Source organism: Chiloscyllium punctatum, chromosome 1 (assembly GCF_047496795.1).
Source record: "Chiloscyllium punctatum isolate Juve2018m chromosome 1, sChiPun1.3, whole genome shotgun sequence".
Taxonomy (NCBI): domain Eukaryota; kingdom Metazoa; phylum Chordata; class Chondrichthyes; order Orectolobiformes; family Hemiscylliidae; genus Chiloscyllium; species Chiloscyllium punctatum.
The window spans coordinates 168,186,810-168,209,406 of NC_092739.1; the positions used below are offsets into that span (position 1 = coordinate 168,186,810).

The 22,597-nt window shown below is 43.5% G+C and overlaps 1 protein-coding gene across 8 annotated transcripts in view; it reads right to left on the reverse strand.

Moving 5' to 3' along the window:
• fbxo41 (F-box protein 41) overlaps positions 1-22,597 on the reverse strand; it is a 548,611-nt gene that overhangs the window by 259,043 nt on the left and 266,971 nt on the right. The window contains exon 13 of one of the 8 annotated variants that reach the window (XM_072578276.1): positions 1,845-2,675. The exons of the other annotated variants lie outside the window; for them this stretch is intronic. The gene's annotated coding sequence lies outside the window, so the exon portion shown is untranslated. Of the gene's footprint in view, positions 1-1,844; positions 2,676-22,597 lie in introns of those variants that run through there. 8 annotated transcript variants of the gene reach the window in all.

A 22,597-nucleotide genomic window follows, 5' to 3' on the forward strand; every position in this document is an offset into this window, starting at 1 on the left:
AACTGGCTCAGTAATTGGACATGAAGGGGAGTGATAGAAGGCTGTTCAACTGACGGCAGGCCAGTGTCCGGTGGTATACCACTGTGACCCTTACTGTTTGCTATATACATAAATTATAGAGATGAAAATGTGGGGGGAAGAATAAGCAAATTTGCAGATGACACCAAGATTGGTCGACTGGTTAATAGTGAAGAAGATGGTTGTAGATTACAGGAAGACATAAATGGGTTAGTAGGATGGGCAAGGTAAAAACAATGACTGCAGATGCTGGAAACCAGATTCTGGATTAGTGGTGCTGGAAGAGCACAGCAGTTCAGGCAGCATCCAAGGAGCTTCGAAATCGACGTTTCGGGCAAAAGCCCTTCATGAGGAATAAAGGCAGTGAGCCTGAAGTGTGGAGAGACAAGCTAGAGGAGGGTGGGGGTGGGGAGAAAGTAGCATAGAGTACAATGGGTGAGTGGGGGAGGGGATGAAGGAACCCCAGGGCATCAATGTGGACTTCAACAGTTTCCTCATTTCCCCTTCCCCCACCTCACCCTAGTTCCAAACTTCCAGCTCAGTAACTGTCCCCATGACTTGTCCGGACTTGTCCTACCTGCCTATCTCCTTTTCCACCTATCCACTCCACCCTCTCCTCCTTGACCTATCACCTTCATCCCCTCCCCCACTCACCCATTGTACTCTATGCTACTCTCTCCCCACCCCCACCCTCCTCTCGCTTATCTCTCCACGCTTCAGGCTCACTGCCTTTATTCCTGATGAAGGGCTTTTGCCCGAAACGTCTATTTTTCTGCTCCTCGGATGCTGCCTGACCTGCTGTGCTTTTCCAGCACCACTCTAATCTAGACTCTGATCTCCAGCATCTGCAGTCCTTACTTTCGAATAGGTTTAGGGTAAGGGGTAGCAGATTTAGAAGGAAGTTTAGATAAAAGTGTTTTCACTTAGAGGGTAGGTACAGGAATACACTGCCTGGGAAGGTAGTGGAGACTGGAAACCTTATAATCTTTAAACAAAGTTTGATTGAGCACTTGAAATATCAAAACATTCGAGGAAATGGTACTAGCACAGGAAATTGGGATTAGTGCATCTTTAGTGGTAGTTCTAGTCATTGCAGACTCGATGGGCCAAAGGCCATTGCTGCGCCGAGAACAAAGAACTGTTTCAACTTCTTGCTATTACAAGTGACTTGATAGGTCTACTTAGCAGTATCACAACATGAACAGAAATTGCTGGAGAAACTTAGTAGGCCCGGCAGCATCTCTGAGAAGAAAGCAGAGTTAACATTTCGAGTCTGGTGGCTTTTCGTCAGTACTCTAGCGTATCATTGCGCTAAATGGGACAGACTTCAAATCGATGAACTCAAGACTGAACATCAGTAAGGCATCATAGGTCATCAACATCAGAAGAATTGTATTCCAGCACAATCTGTAACCTCATGGCCAGGCATATCCGCTACTCAACCATAGCCATCAAGCCAGGGCATCAACCTTGGCTCATTGGAGGGCATGCCAAGAACCACACCAGACATACCTAAAAATAAGGTGTCAAGCTAGTAAAGTTACCAATCAGGACTACTTGCATACCAGATGGCATAAGCAGCAATTGGGGAAGCAATTCTACAATCAACAAATCAGCTCTGAGCTCTGCAGTACTGCTCATCTTGGACCTCTGGTTGTGATTAACAAATTTGTATTTCTATAATTGTAGGGTACAATCAGAAGCACATACACTGAAATCCCCCTTATATATTGAATTATTCTATGACTTTAACATGGAAGCAAACCTCAAATAGTTACACCACATTTTCTCGGTATTAAAATAAGACAAAAAAGCAATTAGGGAAGTTCAATTAATTTTAACATTTAATCATAAAATACTCAATATACATTTCATTGTCATTTCTTACAATCTCCAAAAATGATTGATAATGAAAGCAGCAACATCTAAAGTGCATCTAAAGCTATGTCTTAAGCAGTTGGATGTAGGAATGACCCATATTTAAATATCCCACAGGTACACAGTCACATTATCAAAACTTACTCATCTTCACAGAAATGAGGTAATGGTGTAATAATAATTCCATCAGCATGTGCTGAATGTACTGAATTCATCAAACAAGACAACATGCTGAGAATGAACAGGGAGCTCGTGCTTTTGTTAAGAAAAGTGCACTGTATCATTTGGCTACCTTAATCAATTCAGCAGTTTTGCGTTCATAGTGGGATGTCAAGCTATAAATGAACAATTGTGCGAGGTAAAGAAAACTGAAGAGCTTGCAGTTATATAGCGCCTTTTAGGTCCAAAGGACAATCCAAAGTACTTTATAGCCAACTGAAGTAGCATCATGTTACAATGTATGAAATGCCACAACAAATTTACACACAAAGAGCTCCCATAAACAGCAATGTGGCAATGAACAGATAATCAGGTTTTGAGATGTTGATTAAACATTGGCCTAGTTCCTCTCATGGGAACTGTATCACTTTCCTTCACTATCAGAAAGTAGTGCTGGAACACTTTTTCGAACAGCACTATTGGTCTACCTCCACTACATGAACTGCAAAGGCTCAAAAGTGCAGCTCACCACAGCTAGAGAAGACCACATCTCATAAACAAATGAAAATATACACCTTTGTTCTTCTTCAAAATAGTGCCATAGGAACTGTTACTTCCACCTGAGAAAGTAGACAGAATAACAGGATCACTATGGTACAGAAAGAGGTCATTCAGCCCACTGGACCTGCCTTACAAACGAGCATCATATTCTAGTTCCAATCTGCTGCTTTTCTCCTTATCCTTGCACACTATGTCTATCCAAATAATCATCCAATATCCTCTTGAATGTCTCAATTGAACCTGCCTCCACCAAACTTCCAGGCAATGCATTCCACGCTAACTACTTGCTGAGTGAAAAAGCTTTTTTTCACATCACTTTAAATCTATGCCTTCCCATTCCTTTTTCTTTTGCCAGAGGGACATCTTCTGCCAGTCTACTCTATCAAAGCCCTTCATTAATCTGAAAACCTCTACCAAATCTCTCAGCCTTCTTGTCTTTAGGGAGAATAGTCCCAACTATCCTGTTGAATGAAGTTTCTCATTCTTGGAACTATTCCTGGAAATTACTTCTACTTTCTCTCCAATGCACTCATATCCTTCATATAATACTCCAGATGAGGGCTACAAGCATTTTGGTCCAATCGGCCCATTGAGTTAGCATTGACCTTCTGAACAGCATCCCATCCCTGAGGCAGCCACCCCCCATACCTTTTCTCTGTAACCCTGCATTTCCTATGGCTAATCCACCTAGTCTGAACATTCCTGAACACAATAGGCAATTTAGGATGGCCAATCTGTCTAACATGCACATCTTTGGCATGTGGGAGAAAACTGGAGTACCCGGAGGAAACCCACACAGAGACAGGGAGGATGTGCAAATGTGACACATTCGCCTGAGGGTGGAAATAAATCCAGTGTCCCTGGCACTGTGAGGCAGCAGTGCGAACCACTGAGCTGTGTCGCCCCACTGCTCTCGCCACTTATCCTGCCACCATCTTTGGTCTGTCCACATATATGCTGAGGTCCCTCTGCTCCTGGACCACCTTTAGAATTGTACTCATAGAACAGGCCCTTCAGCCCACGATGTTGTGCCGACCATTGATCCTCATGTATGCACCCTCAAATTTCTGTGACCATATGCATGTCGAGGAGTCTCTTAAATGTCCCCAATGACCCTGCTTCCACAACTGCTGCTGGCAACGCAGTCCATGCTCTCACAACTCTCTGTGTAAAGAACCCCCTCTGACATCCCCTCTATACTTTCCTCCAACCAGCTTAAAACTATGACCCCTCGTGTTAGTCAGTTCTACCCTGGGAAATAGTCTCTGGCTATCGACTCTATCTATGCCTCTCATTATCTTGCATACCTCAATTAGGTCCCCTCTCCTCCTCCTTTTCTCCAATGAAAAAAGTTCGAGCTCAGTCAACCTCTCTTCATAAGATAAGCCCTCCAGTCCACGCAGCATCCTGGTAAACCTCCTCTGAACCCTCTCCAAAGCATCCACATCTTTCCTATAATAGGGCGACCAGAACTGGACGCAGTATTCCAAGTGCGGTCTAACCAAAGTTTTATAGAGCTGCAACAAGATCTCACGACTCTTAAACTCAATCCCCCTGTTAATGAAAGCCAAAACACCATATGCTTTCTTAACAACTCTGTCCACTTTAAGATCCCTCTGTTCCTCCACACTGCCAAGAATCCTATCCTTAATCCTGTACTCAGCTTTCATATTCGACCTTCCAAAATGCATCACCTCGCATTTATCCAGGTTGAACTCCATCTGCCTCCTCTCAGCCCATCTCTGTATCCTGTCAATGTCCTGCTGCAGCCTATAACAGCCCTCTATACTGTCAACGACACCTCCAACCTTTGTGTCGTCTGCAGACTTGCTGACCCATCCTTCAATCCTCTCAGCCAAGTCATTAATAAAAATTACAAACAGTAGAGGCCCAAGGACAGATCCCTGTGGAACACCACTCACCATAGACTCCATATGTTATCTTGTCTTTCAATGCTCTTCCTACTGTACAAGTTCAACTTAATGTCTCATTTGAAAGACAGCACCTTTGAAAGTACCATACTCCTTCAGTACTGTACTGGAGTCTGAACCTAGATGGTTATGCTCATGTCCTGAGTACTGTAACCTTCTGACTTAGGACCAAGAGTGTTACCCACCTAACCTAGGACAGCACAATGGCCCACAGTACTAGAGACCTTGATTCAATTCCACCCTTCAGTGACTGTCTGGGTGAAGTTTGCATGTTCTCCCTTTATCTGTGGGTTTCCTCCAGTTGCTCCAGTGTTTCCTTTCACAGTCCAAAGATGTGTAGATTAGGTGGATTGGCTGTGGGAAATGTGGGGTGACAGGGATACGGTGGGTCTGGGTGGTGCTCTTCTGAGGGTCGGTGCAGAATCGATGGGCCAAATGGTCTGTTTCACAATGTAGGGGCTCTATGATTCAAAACTAGCAATGGAAAATGGGACATTAACAGCTTCTCCAATCACTTCATTGAACTGTCAGCACTACCGATCACCACCCCTGTGAAAAACAACTACAATGTCAGGATTTAGTGTATGAGCAAATAAACCTCAAAGCCCAGAAGTTGCATTTTGTCACTTATTGCTCTACCATAGGCTTGTTGTGCCAACCCTCCCCTGTTCCCCATTTCAGGATCAGTGATCAGTCAAAATAGTTAATGTGATCGGAATATCTCCCTTTCGCTTCTCAGACTGAATGATCAATTTAATGAACATTTGTAGCACCACTTTCAATCTAAATACAGTCTTTCTTAAAAACTGAGATTAAAGATGCACAAAGTATTCTAATGTATTCTTGTATTCCAATGTCCTTGCAATACAGGGAAAAAGTGAGGACTGCAGATGCTGGAGATCAGAGTTGAAAAACACAGCAGGCCAGGCAGCATCTGAGGAGCAGGAGAATCGACGTTTTGGGCATAAGCCCTTCTTCAGGAATGAGTCTGGTGTGCCAAGCGGGCTGAGATAAAAGGTAGGGGGGAGGGCTGCTGAGACAATGGGTCGGCCTGGCCAGTTGGGTTTGTGGATTTTGGGCAGGAGGTAGAAACGGGCGGTGCGGGGTTGTGGGACTATGAGGTTGGAGGCGGTGGATGGGAGATCTCCTGAGGTGATGAGGTTATGGATGGTCTGGGAGATGATGGTTTGGTGGCGGGGTCATGGTCAAGGGGGCAGTAGGAGGAGTTGTCTGCGAGTTGGCATCTAGCTTCAGCAGTGTAAAGATCGGTGCGCCAAACTACCACTGCACTGCCGGTTTGATGGTGAGGTTGGGGTTGGAGCGGAGGGAGTGGAGGGCTGCGCATTGTGAGGGTGAGAGGTTGGAGAGGTTGTAGCCCTCCCCCCTACCTTTTATCTCAGCCCGCTTGGCACACCAGCCTCATTCTGAAGAAGGGCTTATGCCCGAAACGTCGATTCTCCTGCCCCTCAGATGCTGCCTGGCCTGCTGTATTTTTCCAGCACCACATTTTTCAACTCCTTGCAATACAGGCAAACATGGTATTTGCTTACTAGTTGCTTGGTGAATTTTTATGGTTACCTTTTGGGATCCTTCTACAGATACACTCAAGACTTTCGGAATCATAATAAGTTTCCACACATTAAATCAATTGCTTTTAAGTCAAAGTGGATAATTGCATTCTTCCCCATGTTTTCCACTTGCCGTTTTCTTTTTGCAGCATCTTTGTGCCCTCACAGGTTTTATTACCACCCAGCAATATATTAGCAAATTCAGACACATTACTTTTCGTTTCTTTGACTGAAGTAAGTGTTTTACAACTAGGGCAAATCATGGCAGGGCAGTTGGCTGGACGCAATATGTCTCCTGTGTGATGAGGGAAGTGAAAGACTGTTTCCTGGGATAACAGGTTTCTCATGAGGTCAGATTATATGAGCTACAAAGAGAAATTAAAATAAGGTCATGCCTTACAAATCTGTTTGAATTAATTATAGAACTGACAAGGAGGAGCGATGAGGGTAGTGCAGTTGATGTTGATAAGGTCCCATATTGCAGACTGGTCAATAAAAAGTAAAAGCCCATAGGATACAGAGTAGTCTGTCAAATTGGATCTGAAATTAGCTTAGTTACAGGAAACACACAGCAATGGTCAGTGGCTGCACTAGTGAATGAAAAGCTGGGGGCACAATTTGGAAATTTGCAGATGACACAAAAATTGACCATGTAGTGGATAGTGTAGATCGTTGTAAACTCCAAAATTATACAGATGGATTATTGAGTGGGCAGAAAAGTGGCAGATGGAGTTCAACTTTGAGAAGTGTAAGATAATGCATTTAGGGAGGTCAAACTGTAAAAAGGAATACATAAAAAAAAGGAATACACTAAGAAGTGTACATGAAGTGAGAGGTCTTATGTAAGTGCACAGGTTCCTAAAGGTAGCAGTACAAATAGATAAGGTAGTAAAGAAGGCACAAGGAATGCTCTCCTTCAGTGGCTGAAGCACAGAATACAGAAGTAGGAAGGTAACAAAATTGTGTACAACACTGGTGAGGCCACAATTGGAATATTCTGAGCAGTTCTGGTCACCACATTACAGAAAGGACATAATTGTTCTGAAGAGAGTGCAGGAAAGATTTTACTAGAATGTTGCCAGGCTGGAGGATTGTTGCTACGAGGAGAGATTGGAGGGGTTGGAGTCGTTTTCGATGGAACAGAGAAGGCTGAGGGGTGAAATGATTGAGGTATACAAAGTTGTGAGGGGTAATGATAGATTAGACGGCAGGAATCTCTTTCCTTTGGCAGAAAGGAGTAGGCCATTCAGTGCTTAGCACCTGCTTTGCCATTCAACATGATCATGACTGATCATTTTACTCAGTACCCTGTTCCTACTTTCACTTTGTACTCTTTGATCCCTTCAGCCTGAAGAAAAAATCTAACTCCTTAAACATGATATGTTTGGCATCAACCAACTTCTGCAGTAGAGAATTGCAGAGGCTCACCATTCTCTGGATGAGTACATTTCTCCTCATCTCAGTTCTAAATGGCCTAACCCCTATCATTAGACTGTGATCCCTGGTTCTGGACTCCCCAATCATCAGAACACCCTTCCTGCATTTACCCTGTCTAGTCCTGTTATAGAGTCATAGAGATATACAGCATGGAAACAGACCCTTCGGTCCAACCTGTCCATGCTGACCAGATATCTCAACCCAATCTAGTCCCACCTGCCAGCACCCGGTCCAAATCCCTCCAAACCTTTCCTATTCATATACCCATCCAAATGCCTCTTAAATGTTGCAATTGTACCAGCCTCCACCACATCCTCTGGCAGCTCATTCCTTACACGTACCACCCTCTGTGTGAAAACATTGCCCCTGAGGTCTCTTTTATATCTTTCCCTTCTCACCCTAAACCTATGCCCTCTAGTTCTGGACTCCCCGACCCCAGGGAAAAGACTTTGTCTATTTATCCTATCCATGCCCCTCATAATTTTGTAAACCTCTATAAGGTCACCCCTCAGCCTCCGACGCTCCAGGGAAAACAGCCCCAGCCTGTTCAGCCTCTCCCTGTAGCTCAAATCCTCCAACCCTGGCAACATCCTTGTAAATCTTTTCTGAACCCTTTCAAGTTACACAACATCTTTCTGATAGGAAGGAGACCAGAACTGCACGCAATATTCTAACAGTGGCCTAACCAATGTCCTGTACAGCTGCAACATGACCTCCCAACTCCTGTACTCAATACTCTGACCAATAAACGAAAGCATACCAAACGCCTTCTTCACTATCCTATCTACCTGTGACTCCACTTTCAAGGAGCTATGAACCTGCACTCCAAGGTCTCTTTGTTCAGCAACACTCCCTAGGACCTTACCATTAAGTGTATAAGTCCTGCTAAGATTTGCTTTCCCAAAATGCAGCACCTCACATTCATCTGAATTAAACTCCATCTGCCACTTCTCTGCCCACTGGCCCATCTGGTCAACATCCTGTTGTAATCTGAGCTAACCCTCTTCGCTGTCCACTACACCTCCAATTTTGGTGTCATCTGCAAACTTACTAACCGTACCTCTTATGCTCGCATCCAGATCATTTATTCAAATAACAAAAAGTAGAGGACCCAGCACCGATCCTTGTGGGCACTCCACTGGTCACAGGCCTCCAATCTGAAAAACACCACCCTCTGTCTTCTACCTTTGAGCCAGTTTTGTATCCAAATGGCTAGTTCTCTCTGTATTCTGTGAGATCTCACCTTGCTAATCAGTCTCCCATAGGGAACGTTGTTGAAAGCCTTACTGAAGTCCATACAGATCACATCTACTGCTCTGCCCTTATCAATTCTCTTTGTTACTTCTTCAAAAGACTCAAATCAAGTTTGTGAGACACAACTTCCCTCTAACAAAGTCTTGTTGACTATCCCTAATCAGTCCTTGCCTTTCCAAATACATGTACATCCTGTCCCTCAGGATTCCCTCCAACAACTTGCCCATCACCAATGTCAGGCTCACTGGTCGAAAGTTTTCTGGCTTGTCCTTACCACCCTTCTTAAACAGTGGCACCACGTTAGCCAACCTCCAGTCTTCTGGCACCTCTCCTGTGACTATCGATGATACAAATATCTCAGCAAGAGGCCAAGCAATCACTTCTCTAGCTTCCCACAGAGTTATAGTGTACACCTGTTCAGGTCCTGGGGATTTATCCATCTTTATGCATTTCAAGACATCCAACACTTCCTCCTCTGTAATTTGGACATTTTGCAAGGTGTAACCATCTCTTTCCCTACAGTCTATATCTTCCATATCCTTTTCCACAGTAAATACTGATGCAAAATACTCGTTTAGTATCTTCCCCATTTTCTGCGACTCCACATAAAGGCCACCTTGCTGATCTTTGAGGGGCCCTATTTTCTCCCTAGTTTCCCTTTTGTCCTTAACGTATTTGTAAAAACCCTTTGGATTCTCCTTAATTCTATTTGCAAAAGTTATCTCATGTCCCCTTTATGCTCTCCTGATTTCCCTCTTAAGTATACTCTACTGCCTTTCTACTCTTCTAAGGATTCGGCTTCTATGAGAAAAGCCATCATTTTTCTGAATTCCAGTGAATATAGTCCTAATTGATGCAGCCTCTCTTCATTTGTCAGTTTAGCCTCCCAGAACTCATTTGGCTATTATTATACACCCTCCAATGCCAAATTATACTTCCTCAGATAAAGAGACCAAAATGCAAAAGATACAGAATAATACAGGTGTGGTCTCACTCAGCCTGTATAACTGCAGCAAGATATTCCTGTTCCTGTACTCAAATCCTCTTGCTTCGAAGGCCAACATACCCTTTGCCTTCTTTACCACCTGTTGCATCTACATGCTTATGTGCAGCATCTGGAGTACAAGGACACCCATACCTTGTTGCACCTCCCTCTTTTCCAACTTATCACCATTCAGATAATAGTCTGCCTATCTGTTTTTGCTCCAAAGCAGATAACCTCATGTTTATCCACATTATACTTCTTCTGCCATGCATTTGCCCACTAACTCAACTTTTACAAATCACACTGAATCTCTGCATCCTCTTCACAGTTACCTTCCACTCAGCTTTTTTGTTGTACAAAGTACTCACTTTAATATAATTTAAATATTATTTATAATACTGCATCAACACTGCTAACTAAATGCTGCTTGTTAGCATTGTGGATGACTTGTTCCACTATTTTGCTGATTATTGGGAGTAGACCGATTGTATGGCAATTGGCCAGGTTGTATTTGTCTTGTTTTTTGTGAACAAGATATACAGTACATGGACAATTTTCCTCATTGATTAGGAAATACAGCAGATTTCCTTTCCTAAAGATTATTAAAGAATCTTCTCCTGAATACAGTAATCACTCCCTTCAACATCAATTGGAACGAGCGAGAGAGAGAGAGAGAAAGAAAGAGAAAGAGAGAGAGAGAAGCTTTTTATTTGTCATTTCTACCACATACAACTGATACAGTAGAAACGAGATAGCGCTCCTCCAAGACCAATGAGGCTACATGGACAGCACAAACTACACACATGTACATGGCATAAAGTGCATAAGAAGCGCAAAACACGCAAGTTACAGTGTAATAGAAATATAATAAATTATAGACATTTTTCTAGCAGCAATTCAAAGTCGTGCAAAGAATTTCAGATGGGGAAGAGTCTGATCATATTGCGTTAAGAAGCCTGATGGCTTGGGGGAAAAAAACTGTTGCACGGTCTGGCTGTGAGAGACCAAATGCTCCAGTATCTTCTGCCAGATGGCTATTATTATGAGTTTGAGTGAGGGGTGCGTGGGATCTTTCACAACGCTCTTAGCCTTTCGGATGCAGCGTGTGGTGTTAATGTCTGTAATGGAGGGAAGAGAAACCCCGATGACCTTCTCAGCTGTTCTCACTATCCGTTATAGGGTCTTACAATACGAGGGTGCAATTCCTGACCCAGGCAGTGATGCTGCAGCTCAGGGTACTCTCAATGAACCCTCTGTAGAATATAGTGAGGATGGAGGGTGGGCCAGTGCAGAAAGTAGAGATGCTACTGGGCTTTCTTGACTATGGAGCTGGTGTTGAGGGTCCAGGTGAGATTCTCTGCCAGGTGTTTGTCATTTTTATAAATGACCTGGATGAGGGTAGAAGGGTGGGTTAGTAAATTTGCTGATGACACTAACGTCGGTGGAGTTATGGATAGTGCCGAAGGATTTTTATAGGTTACAGAGGGACATAGATAAGCTGCAGTGCTTGGCTGAGAGGTGGCAAATGGAGTTTAATGTGGAAAAGTGTGAGGTGATTCACTTTGGAAGGAGCAACAGGAATACAGAATACTGGACTAATGGTAAGATTCTTGGTAATGTAGATGAGCAGAGAGATCTCGGAGTCCAGGTACATAGATCCCTGAAAGTTGGCACCCAGGTTGATAGGGTTGTTAAGAAGGCATACAGTGTGTTAGCTTTTATTGGCAGAGGGATTGAAGTTCGGAGCCATGAGGTCATTGTTGCAGCTGTACAAAACTCTGGTGCGGCCGCACTTGGAGTACTGCGTACAGTTCTGGTCACTGCATTATAGGAAGGATGTGGAAGGTTTGGAAAGTGTTCAGAGGTGATTTGCTAGGATGTTGCCTGGTATGGAGGGAAGGTCTTATGAGGAAAGGCTGAGGGACTTGAGGCTGTTTTCATTAGAGAGAAGAAGGTTGAGAGGTGACTTGAGACATATAAAGATAATCAGAGGGTTAGATAGGGCAGACAGTGAGATCCTTTCTCCTCAGATGGTGATGGCTAGCACGAGGGACATAGCTTTAAATTGAGAGCTGATAGATATAGGACAGATGTCAGAGGCATAAAAGCAAATTATGGGTCAGTTAGACTCGAAACGTCAGCTCTTTTCTCTCCTTACAGATGCTGCCAGCATTTTCTCTTTTGGTTTCAGATGTCAGAGGCAGTTTCTTTACTCAAAGAGTAGTAGGGGGGTGGAACGTCCTGCCTGCAACAGTAGTAGACTCACCAACTTTAAGGGCATTTAAACTGTCATTGGATAAACATATGAATGAAAATGGAACAGTGTAGGATAGATGGGCTTCAGATTGGTTCTACAGATTGGCATAACATCAAGGGCCAGAGGGCCTGTACTGCACTGTAATATTCTATGTTCTCTGCATACACTAAGAAATTTGGTGTTCTTCACAATCTCCACGGGGAAGCTGTCAATGTCCAGGAGAAAGTGGTCGCTCTGTGCCCTCCTGAAGTCAACAACCATCTCTTTCATCTTGTCCACATTTAGAGACAGGTTGTTGGCTCTGCACTAGTCCGCTAGCCGCTACACCTCCTCTCTGTATGCTGACTTGTTCGTGCTACTATACTCAAATCATCAGCGAACTTGATGATGTGATCTGACCTGTGCATCGCTGCATCAGCAGGGTGAACAGCAGTGGACTGAGCACAGCTCTGGATGGGGGGTGCTCAGTTTGATGGTGTTGGACATGCTGCTCCTAATGCAGACCGACTGAGGTCTCCCATTGAGGGAGTCCAGGATTTAGTTACAAAAGGAGATATTTAGGCCCAGCAGACTCAGCTTTCCAATCAGGTACTAAGGAACGATAGTGTTAAACATAGAACAGCTGTCTATGAACAGTAGTCGGACATAGGTGTCCTTCTTCTCCAGGTGTGCGAGATGCAGACAAAGGGTGGTGGAAATGGCATCATCCGTTGAGTGGTTTGGTCGATACATGAACTGCTGGTTATCCAGTGAGGGGGGCAGCAGGTTCTTAATATGCCTCGTCACGAGCCTCTTGAAGCACCAAGGCTGGCAAGGGTAATGAATGACATCAAGGTAATAATTTGACAGGGACTGATATCAAGAGCTCAAGCAAAATTGAAGTCAATGGGATAAAAGCAAAATATTGTGGATGCTGAAAATCTGAATTAAGAATCTGAGGATTCTGGCAAAACTCAGCAGGTCTGACAGCATCTGTGGAGAGCGAAACAAAGCTAATGTTTCAAGTTCAAAGACTCTCCTTCCTATCATGGAAATATATCACCATTCCTTCATCATTGCTGGGTCAAAGTTCTGGAGTTTTGCCTCAAGCAGCAATGAAGATGTCTCTCCATTACTAGGGGTGCAGCTATTCAATCGGGCATCACACCAACAAATACTCAAGGGAAATTAAGATCACAGAAGAAATATTGATTTTGCCAAGAATTTTACTTTTTAAATTATTCTTTCATGGAATGTGGGCATTGCTGCTAGACCAGCATTTACTATCCATCACTGTTAGTCCTGTGCATGATTGTACATAGTTTAGATTAGAGTGGTGCTGGAAAAGCACAGCAGGTCAGGCAGCATCCGAGAAGCAGGAAAATCGACGGTTTGGACAAAAGCCCTTCAACAGGAATAAAATAGGCAATGGATAGCCTTTAAAGACCTCTTGCATGACTTACAGCAAATATACATTCCTTCAAGGTGGAAAAACTCAAAAAAGGCCAGTCAACTGTGGCTAATAGAGAAAGTTCAAAATTGCACAAGATTAAAAGAAAAGGCCGTAAATTGCGAGAAGTAACGGTAATTCTGAAGATTGGAGGTTTATAGAATACAGCATGAGAGAACCTGGAAATTGATAAGGAAAGGGAGAACAATCTAGCAAAAAAACATAAAAATAGTCTATAGGTATGTAAAACAAAACATTTGGCTCAAACATGTGTGGGTCCATTAAAGGCAGAGTCAGGAGAATTTATAATGAGGAATAGAGAAATAACAAAAGATAGAAAGGAAGTCTGCCAGAAGCTGAATCTAAGTGGTCATGAAGAATGGGAACTTAAAGGAAACTAGTAAATCAGAATGAAGATTGATAAATCCTCACAAACCTCATCCAGTGTGTTAAAGCAAGTTGTTTAGAAATAGTTGATGCATTGATAATTATCTTCCAAATTTCCAAATTGGGGTGAGGGCATCACTAGCTAGGCCAGCATTTAATACCTGTAACTAGTTGCCCAGAAGCCAGTTAAGAGTCAACCCCATTGTTGTGGGTCTGGAATCACATGTAGGCCAGACCAGGTAAGGATGGTGGTTTCCTGCCCTACAGTGAGCCAAATGGGTCTTTCCTGACAACTAGGTAAAAACAAGGACTGCAGACGCTGGAAACCAGAGTCTAGGTTATAGTGGTGCTGGAAAAGCACAGCAGCTTAGGCAGCATCCGAGGAGCAGGAAAATCGACATTTCGGGCAAAAGCCCTTCGAGCTCTATTCCTGATGAAGGACTTTTGTCCAAAACGTCAATTTTGCTGATCCTCGGATGCTGCCTGACCTGCTGTGCTTTTCCAGCATGACTATAATCTTTCCTGACAACTGGCAATGCATTCAAGATGATCATTAGACTCCAAATTCTAGGTTATTATTGAATTCAAATTCCACTATCTGCCAATGGCAGGATTTAAACCCTGGTCCTTCGAACATTACCTGGGTCTCTGGAATAACAGTCCAGTCATAATACCACTGGGCCGTTGCCTCCTCTTATGTTGGTTTTGGTGAATTGCCTTAAATACAAACACACAAAATATAGGCAGAAGTGGACCCTCGAACCTCATCTGACATTCAATAAGATCATGGTTAATCTGTTTGTGTTTCGAATTCCACGTTCCCATCTGCCTCACATAAGCCTCAATTCCCTGCTTAACAAGATTGTATCTCCCTCTGTCTTAAAAATATTTAATCACCCATCTCCACTGCATTTGAGGCACAGAGTTCTATAGCTGCAAAACTCAGAAAAAAATCCCTCTCATTTTTGTTCTAAAAGAGAAATTAGTAATTTTTAAGTCGTACCACAGTTCTGACTCAGCCAATAAGAGGAAACATCCTTTCCACATCCACTGTTTCAAACCCATTCAGGTCCCTCTACACTTCAATAATCACCCTTCACTGTTCTACTCCAATATAAACAAGCCCAATTTGCTGAATATATCCCAGAAAGCAGATTAGATTCCATACAGTGTGGAAACAGGCTGAACAGCAACCCACCCAGAACCATTCCCCTACATTTACGCCTGACTAATGCACCTAACGCTACGGGCAATTTAGCATGGCCAATTCACCCAACCTGCACATCTTTGGACTGCGGGAAGAAACTGGAGCCCTGGAGGAAACCCACGCAGACACGGGGAGAATGTGCAAATTCCACACAGACAGTTGCCTGAGGTGGGAATTGAACCAGGATCCCTGCCGCTGTGAGGCAACAGTGCTAAATCACTGAGCCACCGTGCTGTCCAAATCTGCTCATTCCATATGTGAATCTAGTAAACTTGCTCTGAACTGTCTCCAACGCATTTAGATCCTTCCTTAAATAAGGAGACCCCACAACTGTATACAGCATTTCAGACATGGTCTTACCAATGCTCTGTAAAACTAAAGCATAACATCCTTACTTTTATGTTCTACTCCTCTTGTATTAATTCCATCTGCCAGATTCTATCTTCCCAGTGTCCTTGCAATCAGTTTGGGAAGGGTGTCCTGCTTGTTGGAAAGAAACAAGGAGTGATATCACAGAAAACTGGAGTGCTCTTTCCCTACTGCAGGAGTAGAGTTTCTGAGGGAGAGAACTGACTGATAAGTAATCAGTAAGGTCAGGTAAATAGTTACAATTTTCATTGCTTATAGTTCATAATATCTTCGTGGTTTATACTATCAAGGGCAGTGTTCTTTAGTAACAAGGATCAGGAAAGAAGGGCCCTAGAAAAATTGATAAAATTATTAGACATTATGCATCTTCCAAAAGGTTTAACTTAAGGGGTCAGTTATGGCAGAAGAGCTCAAAACCATGGTGTGCTCTTTTGTGCTGAGTGGGAAACTTGGTACATTTCCAGTACCTGGAACCAGGATGTGTACAGGAAGGGTCTCCAGTTGCAGCTCCAGTAAACTTAGACACACTGTAAAGTATCGCAAAGTCATAGAGTCATAGAGATGTACAGCATGAAACAGACCCTTCGGTCCAACCCGACCAGATATTCCAACCCAATCTAGTCCCACCTGCCAGCACCCGGCCCATATCCCTCCAAACCCTTCCTATTCATATACCCATCCAAATGCCTCTTAAATGTTGCAATTGTACCAGCCTCCACCACATCCTCTGGCAGCTCATTCCATACCCACACCACCCTCTGTGTGAAAAAGTTGCCCCTGAGGTCTCTTTTATATCTTTCCCCTCTCACCCTAAACCTATGCCCTCTAGTTCTGGACTCCTCGACCCCAGGGAAAAGACTTTGCCTATTTACCCAATCCATGCCCTTCATAATTTTGTAAACCTCTATAAGGTCACCCCTCAGCCTCTGATGCTCCAGGGAAAACAGCCCCAGCCTGTTCAGCCTCTCCCTATAGCTCAAATCCTCCAATCCTTGTAAATCCTTGTAAACATCCTTGTAAATCTTTTCTGAGCCCTTTCAAGTTTCACAACATCTTTCCAACACTCCCTAGGACCTTACTATTAAGTGTATTGGTCTGCTAAGATTTGCTTTCCCAAAATGCAGCACCTCATATTTATCTGAATTAAACTCCATCTGCCATTTCTCAGTCCATTGGCCCATCTGATCAAGATCCTGTTGTAATATGAGGTAACCCTCTTTGCTGTCCACTACACCTCCAATTTGGTGTCATCTGCAAACTTACTAACTGTACCTCTTATGCTCACATCCAAATTATTTATGTAAATGACAAAAAGTAGAGGACCCAACACCGATCCTGTGGAACTCCACTGGTCACAGGTCTCCAGTCTGGAAAACAACCCTCCACCACCACCCTCTGTCTTCTACCTTTGAGCCAGTTCTGTATCCAAATGACTAGTTCTCCCTTTATTCCATGAGATCTAACCTTGCTAATCAGTCTCCCATTAAGTCCATTTCGATCACATCTACTGCTCTGCCCTCATCAATCCTCTTTGATACTTCTTCAAAAAACTCAATCAAGTTTGTGAGACATGATTTCCCACGCACAAAGCCATGTTGACTATCCCTAATCAGTCCTTACCTTTCCAAATACAGGTACATCCTGTCCCTCAGGATTCCCTCCAACAAATTGCCACCACCGAATTATGGATAGTATGTATAGAGAGCTGGTCACACTGCAGGATAAGACTCCACAGGCAGAAAGGGAATGGGTGATCACCGATTAGACTTTGAAATCTAGCAGGCAGTGCAAGAATTCCCTGTGACAACTGGAAGGCTTATCCAGTCAGGTCATAAGGGTAGAGCTCATGGAATGGTGGAATCAGATTAATGGGATTGGATTACAGGTCTCCAACAGCCAGCAGGCTGAAAGAACTGTGGATGCTGTAAATCAGAAACCAAAATGGAAGTTGCTGGAAAATCTCAGCAGGTCCAGCAGCATATATGAAGAGAAATCAGAGTTAACGTTTCAAGTCCAGTGACCCTTCCTAAGAACAGTGTGCTAGAGGAAAAGATATGGGGGCAAGTACTAGAGACCCTAAAATAGTGAGGAGATAGAAAAACAAAAATGTAGACACATTTCTGTCTGTAGGAAGAAGAGGGCAACAATGATCGGAGACTTTAACTATCCCAATATCAACTGGATTTCAAACAAAGGGCATTGAGGGTGAAGAGTTTTTTAGATTAGATTAGATTACTTACAGTGTGGAAACAGGCCCTTCGGCCCAACAAGTCCACACCGCCCCGCCGAAGCGCAACCCACCCATACCCCTACATCTACCCCTTACTTAACACTACGGGCAATTTAGCATGGCCAATTCACCTGACCTGCACATCTTTGGACTGTGGGAGGAAACCGGAGCACCCGGAGGAAACTCACGCAGACACGGGGAGAATGTGCAAACTCCACACAGTCAGTCGCCTGAGGCGGGAATTGAACCCAGGTCTCTGGCGCTGTGAGGCAGCAGTGCTAACCACTGTGCCACCGTGCCGCCCAATGTACTGTGTCTGGGATTTTTTTTTAAACAATATGTGACAAGCCCAATGGAAGAACACATAATACTAGATTTAATTTTGGGAAATAATGATGGACAAATGGGTAAAGTGACAGTGAGTGACCATATCAGGGATAGTGACCACAATTTGATTTGATTTAATATTATTATGGAAAAGGACCAAGATGAATCAGGAGTAACATTTTTTAACCTGGGAGAAGGCAAATTTTACAAAACTGTGAAGTGATTTGGCTGAGGTGGACTGGACAGAAACTAGTGGGAGGCACTAAAAAGTGAGATCTTTAGGAACAAAGCAGACATGTCCCCTCCAAAAATAAGAATGCTACTGCTAAATTAGGCCCCCATGGTTGTCTACAAAAATATAGAGGATGATTAAACCGAAAAAGAAAGTTTTTGATTCTCTCAAAAAAAAACTCAGCACAGCGGATAGTTGAAGGAGTATAGACAGGACAGGGATCTAACAAAAAAAAGGAAGAAAATCAGATAGGGCATGAAAAAATATTAGCAAGCAAGATAAAGGAATACTCAGAGATACTTCACCAGTATATAAAGAGAAAAAAAGGAGAGGTAAGGCAAAGGTGGGATCGATCAAAGGAGAAGAAAGGAACTTGTGTGAAGATGCAGAGAGTATGGGATGAATTTTAAATGCATCTTTTGTCTCTGTATTCACAAGGGAAAGGGATGATGTGGATATAGTAATCTAAGAAAAGCAGTGCATACTATTGGACAAGTTGCTGGAGTCGGCATGTGGGAGACGGAGTTCAACTTTAAGAAGTATGAGGTAATGCACTTAGGGAGGTCAAACAGTGAAAGGGAACATACAATGAATGGGACTGTAGTGAGAGGAGTAGATGAAGTGAGAGATTTTGGTGAGCAAGTCCCGAAAGGTCATATTATAGGTAGATGAGGTTGGAAAAAAGGCATATGGAATGCTCGACTTCACTGGCAGAGGTGTGGAATATAAAAGTAAGGAGATAATGATGAACTGCATGGAGTTCTGGTCACCACATTATAGGAAGCACATATAGACAGAAGAAAATTAATCATTTAGTACATTTGCTATGTTCTTTGCTTCAGTGAACAGCTTGCCCTGCTTGTTCCTTATGGGGTCCATTCTATCCTTCAGTAACTGTTTACTATTAATATGCTTGAAAAACCTTCCTGCGCTTTTCCAGCAACACATTTTTAAGCTCTGATCCCCAGCATCTGCAGTCCCTCACTTTCACGCAGGTTGACAGGGTTGTTAAGAAGGCATACAGTGTTCTAGCTTTTATTATTAGAGGGATCGAGTTCTGGAACCATGAGGTTATGCTGCAGTTGTACAAAACTCTGGTGTGACCGCACTTGGGGTATTGTGTACAGTTCTGGTCACCACATTATAAGAAGGATGTGGAAGCTTTGGAAAGGGTGCAGAGGAGATTTACTAGGATGTTGCCCAGTATGGAGGGAAGGTCTTATGAGGAAAGGCTGAGGGACTTGAGGCTGTTTTCGCTAGAGAGAAGAAGGTTGAGAGGTGACTTAATAGAGACATATAAGATAATCAGAGGGTTAGATAGGGTGGAGAGGGAGAGCCTTTTTCCAAGTATGGGGACAGTGAGCATGAGGGGGATAGCTTTAAATTGAGGGGTGATAGATATAGGACAGATGTCAGAGGTAGTTTCTTTACTCAGAGAGTAGTAAGGATATGGAATGCTTTGCCTGCAATGGTAGTAGATTCACCAACTTTAAGTACATTTAAGTCGTCATTGGACAGGCATATGGGCATACATGGAATAGTGTCGGGTAGATGGGCTTCACATTGGTATGGCAGGTCGGTGCAACATCGAGGGCCAAAGGGCCTGTACTGTGCTATAATGTTCTATGTTCTATGATATGGGTTCAGGATCCTAGTGGGATTATGGTGATCAGAAGGATTTTAACCTAATTAAACTGGATGGTGGGAGTGGTGGGTCTCAGAAAGGGTTATTAAAGTTTTAAGAACAAGTAATAGAACAGAGAGGATGCAAAGTGTCAGGAATCTAACTTCAGGCATAGCAGATAATTAATGACTTAGATGAGGGAGTTGAAGGGTGGGTCAGTAAATTTGCAGATGATACGAAGATAGGTGGAGTTGTGGACAGTGAGGAGGGCTGTTGTCGGCTGCAGAGGGACTTAGATATGATGCAGAGCTGGGCTGAGGAGTGGCAGATGGAGTTCAACCCTGCCAAGTGTGAGGTTGTCCATTTTGGAAGAACAAATAAGAATGCGGAATACAGGGTTAATGGTAGGGTTCTTAGTCAGGTGGAGGAACAGAGGGATCTTGGGGTCTATGTAAATAGATCTTTGAAGGTTGCCACTCAGGTGGATAGAGTTTGTAAGAAGGCCTATGGAGTATTATCGTTCATTAGCAGAGGGATTGAATTCAAGAGTCATGAAGTGATGTTGCAGCTGTACAGGACTTTGGTTAGGCCACAGTTGGAGTACTGTGTGCAGTCTGGTCGCCTCACTTTAGGAAAGATGTGGAAGCTTTGGAGAGGGTGCAGAGAAGATTTACCAGGATGTTGCCTGGAATGGAGAGTAGGTCGTACGAGGATAGGTTGAGAGTTCTCGGCCTTTTCTCGTTGGAACGGCGAAGGATGAGGGGTGACTTGATAGAGGTTTATAAGATGATCAGAAGAATAGATAGACAGTCAGAAACTTTTTCCCCGGGTACAACAGAGTGTTACAAGGGGACATAAATTTAAGGTGAAGGGTGGAAGGTATAGGGGAGATGTCAGGGGTGGGTTCTTTACCCAGAGAGTGGTGGGGGCATGGAATGCGCTGCCCGTGGGAGTGGTAGAGTCAGAATCATTGGCGACCTTTAAGCGGCATTTGGATAGGTACATGGATGGGTGCTTAATCTAGGTTAGAAGTTCGGCACAACATCGTGGGCCGAAGGGCCTGTTCTGTGCTGTATTGTTCTATGTTCTATGTTCTATAAGGAGAAACTATGAGAAGGGGGACAGTCAATGCAGGTCCAATGGTGTTGTACTTAAATGCATGCAGTAATGAAACAAGGTGAATTAGCTTCTAACACAGATTGAAATTGGCAGCATTATTGTTGGCATCACAGATACATGGCTACAAGGGAATTAGGGCAAAGAACTACATACATTTTATTGAAGGGGCAGGGTTAAAGTGATAGCAAGAAGCAGCATAAGGTTGGAAGGCACAGGTAGAGTTGAGGAATGGTAAGGGAAAAAATACTTTAATGGGACTTAGGTACAGGCCTCCCAGCAGCAGTCAGGATGCAAGGCAGTAAATAAATTAGTAGACAGAAAAGGTATGTAAGAAAAGCAATGTTACAATAGTTGTGGTGCACTCCAATATGCAGCTGGCCTGGGAAAATCAGGTTGGTAGTGGATCCCAAAGAAAGGAATTCATGGAATGTCTACGAGATGGAGATTTAGAGCAGGTTGAGGTTCAGCCTGCAAGGTAACAGACAATTCTGAATTTGGTAATGTGTAATGAGGCAGACTTGATGAGCATGCTGAAGGTGAAAGAGCCTCAAGGGGCAGTGACGACAGTATCACAGAATTTAGCATGCAGTTTGAGAAGGAAAAGCTGGAATCAGATCTAACGGTCTTACAACTGAGTAAAGGTTACCACAAAGACATAGTATTGGGAGGTGATGGCCCAGTGGTATTATCACTGTTAATGCAGTGAACCAGACAATGTTCTGGGGACCTCGGTATGAATCCTGCCATGGCAGATGGCGACATTTGAATTCAATTAAAACCTGCAATTAAAAATCTAATGATGGTCATGAATCTATTGTCAGTTGTCAGAAAAATTCATTTGGTTCATTAATGTCTTTTATGGAAGGAAATTGTCTTTCTTATCTGGTCTGGCCTACATGTGATTCCAAACCCACAGCAATTCTCCTCTGAGAAATTAGGGATGAACGATAAATGCTGGCCTTGCTAGTGACACCCTCATCTCATGAATGAATAAATAAAGTGAGGGAAGAGCTGACCAGTGTAGATTGGAAAGGGGACCCAGCAGCAAAGATGATAGAGCAGCAATGGCAGGAATTTCTGGGGATAATTCAGGAGGCAGAACAGAAATTCATCCCAAGGAAGAAGAAACATACAAAGGGGCAATCATGGTTGACAAATGAAGTCAGGTACAGCACAAAAGCAAAAGGAAAGATACAAAGTGGTGGAGATTAGTGGGAAGCCAGAGGATTGGGAAGTCTCTGAAATCTAGCAGAGGACAATTAAAACACAATGGCGGGGTGGGGAGGGGGAGAATAAAATATGAGAATAAGCTAGCTAGTAATATAAAAGGGATTGCAAAAGTTTTTTGGTGTATAAAAGAGAAGAGAAAGGCAAGTGGGGTGGGGGCATTGGAGCACTGGAAATGAGGCTGGAAAAGTAGTAATGGGAGCAAAGAAATGGCCAAGGAAGTAATTCAGTATTTTGTATCAGTCTTCATGGTGGAAGACATGAGTAGCATACCAGAACTTCAAGGGAGTCAGCAGCAGAGATGAGTGTAGTGGTCATCACTAAGAAGAAGGTGCTGGAGAAGCTTAAAATACTGAAGGTGGATCACCCCAGCCAAGTGGATCACATCTGAGGGAGTG